Source organism: Sinocyclocheilus grahami, unplaced genomic scaffold, assembly GCF_001515645.1.
Source record: "Sinocyclocheilus grahami isolate Dianchi unplaced genomic scaffold, SAMN03320097.WGS_v1.1 scaffold646.1, whole genome shotgun sequence".
In the NCBI taxonomy this organism is placed as follows: Eukaryota; Metazoa; Chordata; class Actinopteri; order Cypriniformes; family Cyprinidae; genus Sinocyclocheilus; species Sinocyclocheilus grahami.
The window spans coordinates 46590-56802 of record NW_015505825.1 but is presented as its reverse complement, the minus strand read 5'-3'; the positions used below and the strand labels follow the sequence as shown (position 1 = coordinate 56802).

The 10213-nt window shown below is 37.1% G+C and overlaps 1 long non-coding RNA gene across 1 annotated transcript; it reads right to left on the bottom strand.

Annotated features, from left to right (window-relative positions):
• Positions 1 to 5235: 5235 nt before the first annotated feature.
• On the bottom strand, positions 5236 to 9846 carry LOC107558484 (uncharacterized). Its single transcript, XR_001605484.1, has 3 exons — positions 9775 to 9846; positions 5703 to 5774; positions 5236 to 5309 (listed from the first exon to the last, which is right to left on the bottom strand). It is a non-coding gene; the product is annotated as an uncharacterized lncRNA (long non-coding RNA).
• Positions 9847 to 10213: the final 367 nt, after the last annotated feature.

The window sequence follows — 10213 nt, the reverse complement described above, 5'->3', positions numbered from 1 at the left end:
TGTGATCCGGGGAACTTCTGCTCCACAGTAGAGACACATTCAGATGAAACTAAATATAAGTGTGCCGCAAAAGACGAGGTGTGAGGAGAAGTAAAACAAGTTTAATTTGGTCTGTAAAAGCTATTGGAATTACAGCACTGAAGGTTTATTTGTAGTGGCACAGTGCGACTGCTGGAAACAACATTCGACATCTCCCTCTTGCCTCACTTCCTCTGAACTGGTTTGGCTGCCCGTGTTGGTTGACGGCCAGGCACGAGGTGATTGTGTCTATGGTCACAACGGCATGTGCCAAACCCCAAACATTACCCACCAACACCAATGTGCACTTGGTGAAATGTATCCCTGAACAGTCTGACAGAACTGTGAAACTCTTTCTACTGGCAAAACCAAACGTCTGGTTGCACACTGAGTCAAAGTCCTTGCATATAACAGAAGAGGGACAAAATTCTCCTTTCGTGTTCCAAAGAAAGAAAGAAAATCATGCAGTTTTGCAATTCCAAGGGGATAAGCAAATGATTACAATATTTTTGGGTGACCTTTACTTTTCATTCTATGACTAACTTTTGTATTGCATTGCGCAGTGTGGCAGTAATGCGACAGGTCCTGTGCCAGTCCCAGAGAAACAGCAGCTGTCTGGCGGGCTGGTGCTGTGTTTTGACAGGTGCCTCAAGCGTCTATGTGCTGTGTTTAATGTATAGAGGGGGTGGAAAAGCCATACGGTGTTAACCCCATTCTTCTACAGAGACAATAGGGCCGTTTGTGGAGCTGCAACAAGCCTGAGCAAGTCTATCGAGCACAACTGCTACTGTACTGAAACCTCTACTGCTGCTCAGAGGTCACCCAATGGACCACATTTCAGAGAAAATATGTAGACGGAAATAATTATTATATCAATTATTCGTTTCATTTCTATTTTATTGAACATAATAGTAATAAAATAAATAGTATGTTTAATCATTTATTACTAAAAATGAAATAAAATCAATTAAATGAGTGAGTTCCGCCAAATAAATACTGCTGCAATTGTACGAATATGTTTTATTATCTGATGGTTCTATGTGTTACATGTTAATAGCCTTGAAATAGCTTCAGTGTAGTCCATTACGTTTTGTTCGTAGCTTGTAGTGCAGCAGCTAACTACTTTTTCTGTGGGTGGTTTGACAGTAGTTTGAGCACTTGAAATTATAAAAGGCTTCCGTTTCGAACCACTGTAAAACTGTAAAAAAAAATGCCACAGCAAAATACCTTTTTAACTGTAAGTCACGTAACATATACAGTGGAAAAACCATCAGATCATTTCATTTAACGGTCAAATAAAATGCATGTTTTTGCAAGTAAAATCTATAAATTACTGTATTGTTTATGGTGAAAAACACTAAAAATCAATTTTTAAAAGTCCCTGCATGAGACATGTCATATGATTATATTTGACTTAAATAGTGTAGTTTCTTCTTATTTTTGTTATCAGTTATGTACATTAGGGTGTTCTGTGTTATATTACCTGTTATTTAGTTAATGCTTATTGCATTATTTTAGTGTTGTGTGTTATCCTGATGGTGTTTTGTGTTTATGAACCTTATGGCCAGGCCACTAACAATGAACTCTGATTCATCAAGTGGCTTTCTATTGTATCAGTTAGTACATTAAAGGTACAAAAACCTTAGTATTTCAAATAGTTCTGTATATTAAGATTACCATAATTTGTTTTTCAGTTAACCACTGAACTGGTAATTAACCCAATATCTGAGCTGCTTTTTTCCCCAGCTGACAATTCTGACGTCAGAAAGCCCAGTAGAGTTGACCTGTATTTGTTTCACAGATGGTTGAAACTGAAAAGAGTCACGTTTGACCCTTCACTCCTTCCAGTGTTTCACGAGGAGGTGGCGTAGCATGCAAACAATGACACATCTGGGAAATCTCTCCATAATCCAGCTCCCAAAACCAGATCAGCATCTGTTATTTATTATGATGATTAAAATGTTCAAAGACATTGAGTGGTCCAATTGAGCAGAATCATGTGGGGGCAGATGCTTTAAATCTTTCAATAATTTAGTGTCAGTTCATCATTTTGTTTTTGATTTGAAAACTATGTGTATATTGGTGTGTGTTTATGTGTGTGAATGGCCTCACCACAGTTGAGCTCCTCTGCAGTGAGAGTTGCGACCGAGCGTCCCTGCAAGCGGCTGGGATAGTCGCATGTAGCTGCGGCAGCATAATTTAAAATCACGAGTTTAAAGTTTGTCGATCGCACGTCTCCAGTGAAGCTGAACTCTCCTCCGGTCCGCATTCAATTCACACGGACCGACCGTCACACAGAGAACACAGGCATTGATCATGCAGGATACACATGCACACTTCAGTTTGCAAGGTTTTTGAAATTGGATGTTTATTAGACATTCAAAGATTTGTTTAAATGATATAAATGCGTATTTGCTGAATGCTGATGGCAAACAAGAAAGTATTATAATGTTTGCCTTTCTATTACTAATAATATTAAAGCAGTCGTTATAAGACTTTTTGTATACATTTTAATTCCTTTGTTCTATCTGATTATTAGACAGACTTCTATCCGTATTTAGACAGAACTGTTAAGGACAACAGCGAACAAGAGGAGGAGAATGTGAGCACTGTGTGTCCAGGCGCTGCCGTTCTCAGCGCCGTCAAAATAAAAGTCCTGCCTCAAACGCATCGGCCAAACAGGAAAACTTATCGGCCGATGCTGATATTTAAAAAATGCCAAATATCGGCCGATATATCGGCCTTGGCGATATATCGGTCGACCACTAGTTAAAATAAAATTGTTTCCTTTTTTGCAAAGCACAAATTCACATGGTTGTGACACTTGTAGCAGACTGGAAAACAATGCTTTCTGCTCAAATCCCTGATACATGTGTAGGTTGTGTAGTTGGTGTGGTTGAATGACTGCTGAATATTCAGCTTGGCAACACAGGAATAAATTACACTTTAAAATATATTACTATAGCAAACCGATTAAATTGTAATATTTCACAATATTACAATTTTTACTGTATTTTTGAACAAATAAGTGCAGCCTTGGTGAGCAGAAGGAAAAAACTGTAGGCCTAATTATTCCGAAATGTTGATCTGTGGAACAGAGATGCAAAGATGAAGGTCCACAGGGATGTTCTTATTTTCTACCAGGTCAGATGGGGTCACATTCCCAGGGATGACATTACTGTTCACAACTAGTCAAATAAACAATGGGAGGCATACTTTCCAGATGCAGATTCGTTATACATTTTCACTTCTTCACCAGCTTCTAGCTTCTCTGTAAACTCCAGCAGCGAACTGGTCCCTAACTCAAGTGTTAGTCCTTGTTTATGTGCGAGTGACTTTCCCGTCATTGAAAGACATCAGAATGTGTGTGAGTACAGCGCAACAAATCTCCAAACATTTAGAATTCGGGTCAACAGAAAGAAATGCGACAGAGAAAACTGTAATAAAAATGATTTAAGCTGCTTGTACAATTTGAGCTAAACAACACAATCCACTTAAAAATTAAAAACTGATCTATTTCTGCTGGGATTACCTGAAACTGGGCAGTGGATTGTTAGTTCCCAGCATGCTTTGCACAGGGCTGGATCATGAGAGTAAATGGTGGCATTAAGTGCTATTTTATGTGTTTTTAAGTAAAGAGAAAGACCTGAACCTTCATACTGAAGTCACTCAATGATGAATAGCTGTTACTAAATAAGTGCAGTGGCATGGAACTTCTTACTTGTTCACTGTAAGCATGTGCTTTGCTACATACAAAAACATTAAGTGTTAATCAAGAGTTCATATTACTTACATTTTGTTAATACTTTGTTAAAGTATTGTGTAGACTTAATTTAAAAGACTAATTTATTTTGTGCATCTTAGTCTTTACATTTAAGTGGTCTTAGGGTGACCATAACGTCGTCTTTTTGGACCTAAAAAAATTATTTCTAAATCTCCCAAAATGTCCGGGATTCGGCTTTTGCTTTCTACAGTCGTTATTCATTGTCTGCACTTTTGTATTCGTTTTTGTAAGACTGTTTTCTTAATCCTGCTTCCACTGAATTTCTGACCATTACCGGCCTGCTCCCACAACATGTCTTTTCCGCTCCTGCGATTTTTGTGTCCAGTCCCGCCAACATTCCAATACTGCATATCATTTTCGCGCATCAGTGAGCAGAGCTATCAATATGTGCAATATTGAAATCCCTTTTGAATGAGTGCTCGTGGTTCACTTTCGATTTCGCAATCATGCGTACTCTGTGTAAAGGAAGCACATCTTACGATCTAAGATATTTGTCAATGAGCTCAGGATCTGTTGAGCAGCAAATCCGCCACCATAGTCTGTCGGTCATCTCTCCTTACTCTCGACCCATGATCAGTCAAATCTGACTCCTGCAGCTCGTGTTGGACGCAGGGCTGTCAAGTCCGCGTTTTCTTCAATGGATTTGGGCTACTTTTAAACTGTTGCCAATGGGTTGGTTTGCATAAATTACATTTGACTGAAATGCTTGTATTGAAACATTTTAGCTATGTTTATGATCAATCTGCATAACAGTGACTGTATTTTGAATTCTGATATTTGGGATATGGTCACTGCACTAATTTGGGGGCTACTTTAAAAATATGGTCACCCTATCTTTACCCAACACATGGGATGAAATCTACCCAAACAAACTGAGTGCAAATTGCACCCTTAATTTTTTGGAATAGTTTCAACACTGGAATTGGAGGAGAAACAATTTTCATTCCGACAACAGAGAAAAGTGAATCTCAATAAACCTGTTGTACACAATTGGCATATTTAAGATATTTATATACTTTTATGTATAGTATCTGCTATAAGATCTGATTTACAGCTATCAGAATTTCATCTTACTCTTTGCCTACATAAATATCAGAATCCAAATTGCATATTTTTACCCAGTATGAGCTCCATATTCTCCCTTCAACATACTATATGAGCCAAAAAAATCCTTATGTATAAAATATGATACAATCAAAAACACACATGATTTTTCTTTCATATGTCAGGGTTTACAGGGTCAAAACATTCATTTGAAGACAATTCCTCTCTCAAAACAAACTAGAGCATAGGCTACAGCTCATAGCACACATTTGCCTACACGCTCGTCTTTTTTTTAATCTCATTTCAAAAGGGACGTGTTGTCATGACTAAACATGCAACCCTGTAGGGATCGGAGTGACGATTTGAGGTTTGAGATGCATGCGTAACTCACAGCCGCTCCAGCTTGGGTAGATGAGAGAAAGACACCGGCTCCAATGACTCAATGTTGTTGAAGTGCAGGTATCTGTGAGAGAGAGTCACATTGTTTTACTTGCCATAAACATAGTATCTAGAGCTTTTCCTCAGTTCATTTTGAATGTTATTACCATGATATAACAAAGAGTGAAAAATTTAAGGGGGTCTGAATACTTTCCGTACCCACTGTATATATATATCTTTTCTTTTCTTTCTTTTAATTGTTGGTTGTTTTTTACAATGCAATTCCCATAATAAATCATAACTGGAGATATTTTTTCATCATAAAAATATCATTATAGTGACTTCATTATATGCACTATATTCTGAGTTTTCTGAAAGCTGTACAATAGCTTTGCATCAGAAATTGTGTGAACTATTCCTTTAACTTTGAGAGATATTAAAAACTAGACAGGAGGTGACAAGGCAAAAGGTTACTTACAGCTGTTCTAGAGAGACGAGCCCCTTAAAAGCTTCTCTGTCTATCGCCTGGATTTCATTCTTGTACAAATAGCTGAAAGAATTATTCAGGAATATTAGTACATAGCGAGTGTCAAACATTGAGGGATCTCCTATTTTTAACAGAGAAAAGAAAAATAAAACATGCACGACATGTACACACAGAAATAAAGATCAAAATGAACTTTTTAATCAGATAATGCAGGAATAATAGAAAAAAAACTGTTGCATATTGACTGTATACTGATAACACAGATAGGGTGGCCTGTGGGAAACAGGAAGGAAAGTTTGTGGTTTTCCTGTTCTGTTGAGAACCAGCGCTCAGTCACATAAACCACATGATCCTGTGACCTTAAGGACTATGACACCATCCCACAGGAAGTATATGCTGCAGATATGCCGTGCCTTCCCATACAAGTATTCAATATTTGCATATATAAGCACCACTAAAGCAATGCACTTTAAGATGTGAGAGCTGTTCAAGTTAAGAATCTGCCAATAATATTATTACTGTAATGGGAATATCACTCAGACCATGATGGAAACTGAAATCATTAGGAAAAAAATTTCTTTTTCAATATTACTCCATTGATATTAATTTCTCTATTGATATTATCAGTAACAATTTGAGTAAAAAGTCAAACTGAAAAGTGTATATGAATATTGTTCCTCAAAATGCCTTTAAACGTTTTGAATTCCTAACATTTTCTACTTATGTCCAGGTTTCAATGATTAAAAAAAAAACAAAAAAGAAAAAACAGATTTTTGGACCCCACTATATATGTAAAAAAAAAAAAAAATCCAGCTGGTGGCTAATTAAACTATTATAATATTAGTTCTTCTAGATAATATTGGGATTTCAATTTTTATTTTCATTTTAAAGTTTTAGTTGTGTGTTTTTGTTGTTTTTTAAAATGAATTGTATTTCAGTTTTAGTTATATTAGTACATAAAGTTAAACTAAATATGTTATGTAACTATAAAACGGGAATAAAATCAACCCTTTTTTAGATTTCATTTCACAATAATAACCCTGAAAAATGTGAGGTTTTCTTATGCAAAACCCTGTTGAATGTTTACAGTGTCTGAATTACAGTGGTAAAATGACAAACCAGCCACAAAGCAGGTTACATTCACTTTGTCTGGACCACTGGACCTTGCTTGAGTAACCAGAAGGGGACATTTTAAAGTACTCTTTCAGACAACTCCACAGCTGGACATCATGACTGTGTGAACTATCACATGTGTCTGATGGTTGTACCGCCCAAGACCAGGTAATGAATGAAATAATACTCAGCCTGAGACTTATAATACTCAGTATGTTTATCTGGAGTGACACACGAGTTGTAGTCTGTGAAGTCAGCGTTTGTCATTTAGACCACCAGCACTAGAATAACAGTGGGCTCCAACTGTTCAGCCTCTTGTAGAGATTGTTTAGGCTTCACACAGTCCAGTGGTCAATCACCAGTGAGTTGTACAAATATTTTTGTATTATAATTCTTAAAAAGAAAATTAGTGATGGATACACGATACACTAAGAGTGAACTACTTTTTTTTGGCTTGTTTTGGCAGTATATATATATGATGAAAAAAAAATACAAATAAATACATAAAAAATAAATAAAATAATGTAAATAAATAAAATAAATACATATTTCTTTATTTAGGGGTAGGGATGGATGTCCCAATAATAATGTGTAAAGTAATAATAATAATTAATGCCACAATGCAAAATTTGTCATAGTGGTGATAAAAAAAAAATGCTTAATTTTCTTAACCCTTTAGGTGCCAGGGATTTTTGGAAAAATGCTGGATTTTGACATCAAGATTTCAAAAGCTTGTGGCTTGAAAGGGCTTAAAGATAGAGATCTAATGTAAATTAGAAAAATGTTGGGCATGACCGAAAGTTTATGTGGGGTGTAAATATGCTTGTCTAATCTGCATATTATGACGTCATCAGAGGCGGCCATCTTGAATTTCATAATATTCAGGAAATAGTAGATATTGAACTGATGTTTGAACTTATTTGCATGTTGTTGTTTTTTTATCCTCATTCCAAATGATCAGAAAAGAGGAAACCAACAATAAAACAGGAGAAAGTACTAAATTATTACTATAGTACTATACTATATAGAGAGTATAAACGCATGTGAACAGTAGCCTACTTTTTGATCAGTTCATCAGTAATATTCAGGAAATTATTGATATTGAATGGATGTTTGAACTTATTTGCATGTTTTTTTTTGTCTTTTTATCCTCATTCCAAATGATCAGGAAAAGAGGAAATCAACAGTAAAACAGGAGAAAGTAGTAAATTATTACTATATTACTGTGCCATAGTAAAATGCATGTGCCTATTTTTTGATCAGTTGGCCAGCTATCTGCCCAATCAGGTATCTAGGTGACACAGTTTATAGTTCTCGAGAGTATGGTACCTCTCATTGCATGGCACAGCGCACAGACCTACCCCACACTGTCTGCACCGTGTACCACTTCTTTGGGGCACTGGATCCAGAGCCGCTCTGAGTGGATCCAAAGAGCTAGTGCTACTTCCAGCCCCATTTCTCCTACCCCTGCTGCCTCTACCTCTAGCAACAGCTCTCCTATGGACACTACGACCACGTCCACCCCTGCCACCCCATCCCCGTTGGGCAAAGGGTCGAAATGATCACTTGTTTGTGCTTCGTGAACACTCTCGCCTTGCACGGTGGCACCGGGAGAAGCGTGATTATTAGACGACCGATCGTCATTTCCAAAAGACAAATATTCCACTTCAGAATCGGCGAACAACATTTGCAACACATCCTCACGGTACAACTTTTTATTAGCCATTTGGCGATTTTCTCTCACAAATCTCACAATTTATTCGCACGCTATGAACTGAACTGCTTCCGCATCAATGACACGATCGCTCACTTGCTCTGCTATTTCCTCGAACACTTTGAATAGGAACGTGACGTAATTTTGGTCTAGAATCGAAGTACTACATGTCTGTCATCTAGTGGTAGGGAATACAAATGAGATATTACACCATATTAGGAACTACAGTCTATTTTATTAAGTATGACGTCTTATCGCAATTTTGCGACTTTGGCGCTTAGAGGGTTAAAGCAGAAATATGTATTTATTTTGATTTGGGGGTGAAATATGACCAGACATGTTTTTGACAAGTTGGTGAGATTGACCTACACATACTTTACTCTTACTGTATTCTCTTAGCAGCTGAGTTTAGATGTTATCTAGGCAAAACCAGGTGTGAAACATTTCAAACAACCAACTGTATTTAAATATAAACACAGGCTGCTCTTACCACAACTAAAGTTACAGATTCTCAAATTGCTCTGTGACGAACAAAGACAGGAACTGTGCAGCGTCTGCCCAGAGAGCAATTACTCCAGCTCCGCCTGACTCTGATCTCCGCGCTTTTGGGTCAGGGCCGTCAGACAGATAATTTTACAGTGCAGGTAGGCAAAACCAGGTGTGAAACATTTCAAACAACCAACTGCATTTAAATAAAAACACAGGCTGCTCTTACCACAACTAAAGTTACAGATTCTCAAATTGCTCTGTGACGAACAAAGACAGGAACTGTGCAGCGTCTGCCCAGAGAGCAATTACTCCAGCTCCGCCTGACTCTGATCTCCGCACTTTTGGGTCAGGGCCGTCAGACAGATAATTTTACAGTGCAGACAATTAAGTTTCCCACATGTGTGAGAGTCTCTTTCCATGACCTCAACTCTCTTCTGTGTCAAACAATGGCAGTAGTAATGACTGAATCATTCATACAAGTGGTGAGCATGGTGCAACATGTTGGCTCATGGTTCTGAAATCAAGTTAAAGGGAACATTTTTATCATATCACCTACTATACTGTACATTTTAACTTGAACTTTCAGGCAGTGGTTGTACAGTAGCTATGCTTTAAAATTAATATTACTTGACTTCTCTAACTCAGAACTTAAGCTTTTATCCATAAAGCATCACTCTTTCTGTATTTTTATTTATCCACAATTTCAATATTTTAATAAGCAATCAAAAGAGGTAAAGAAAAGCTCACAGATATTTTAGGTTTTCCAAATCTTCAAAGGCTCCTCTTGGGATTCTTCTAATGTGGTTGTTATTTAAAAGCGAATTTTTTTTATAGACTTGTCAGATAAAAAAAATAAACGCAGCCTTGGTGAGCATAAGAGACTTTGTTGAAAAACATTTTAAACATTGTATTCCCACCTAAGACTAATATAATATAACTAGTATAGTTGCACAGTGAGATTATATATCATGTGAGTACCCTGAGAATGTAGGTAAATATTCAATTATTGCACATAATAATAACAGTTATTGTAAATGCATTGAGTGAGGTAGAAATTGTGCATTCAATATCTAACGCTCCCAAACCCACCAGAAGATGTATACCCCTTTCCTTCATGGCCTCTGAGATATGGAATACACTCAGCTTGAGTCTATCTTCTGTCTAGCCAACCTCTTAGCATATTTAT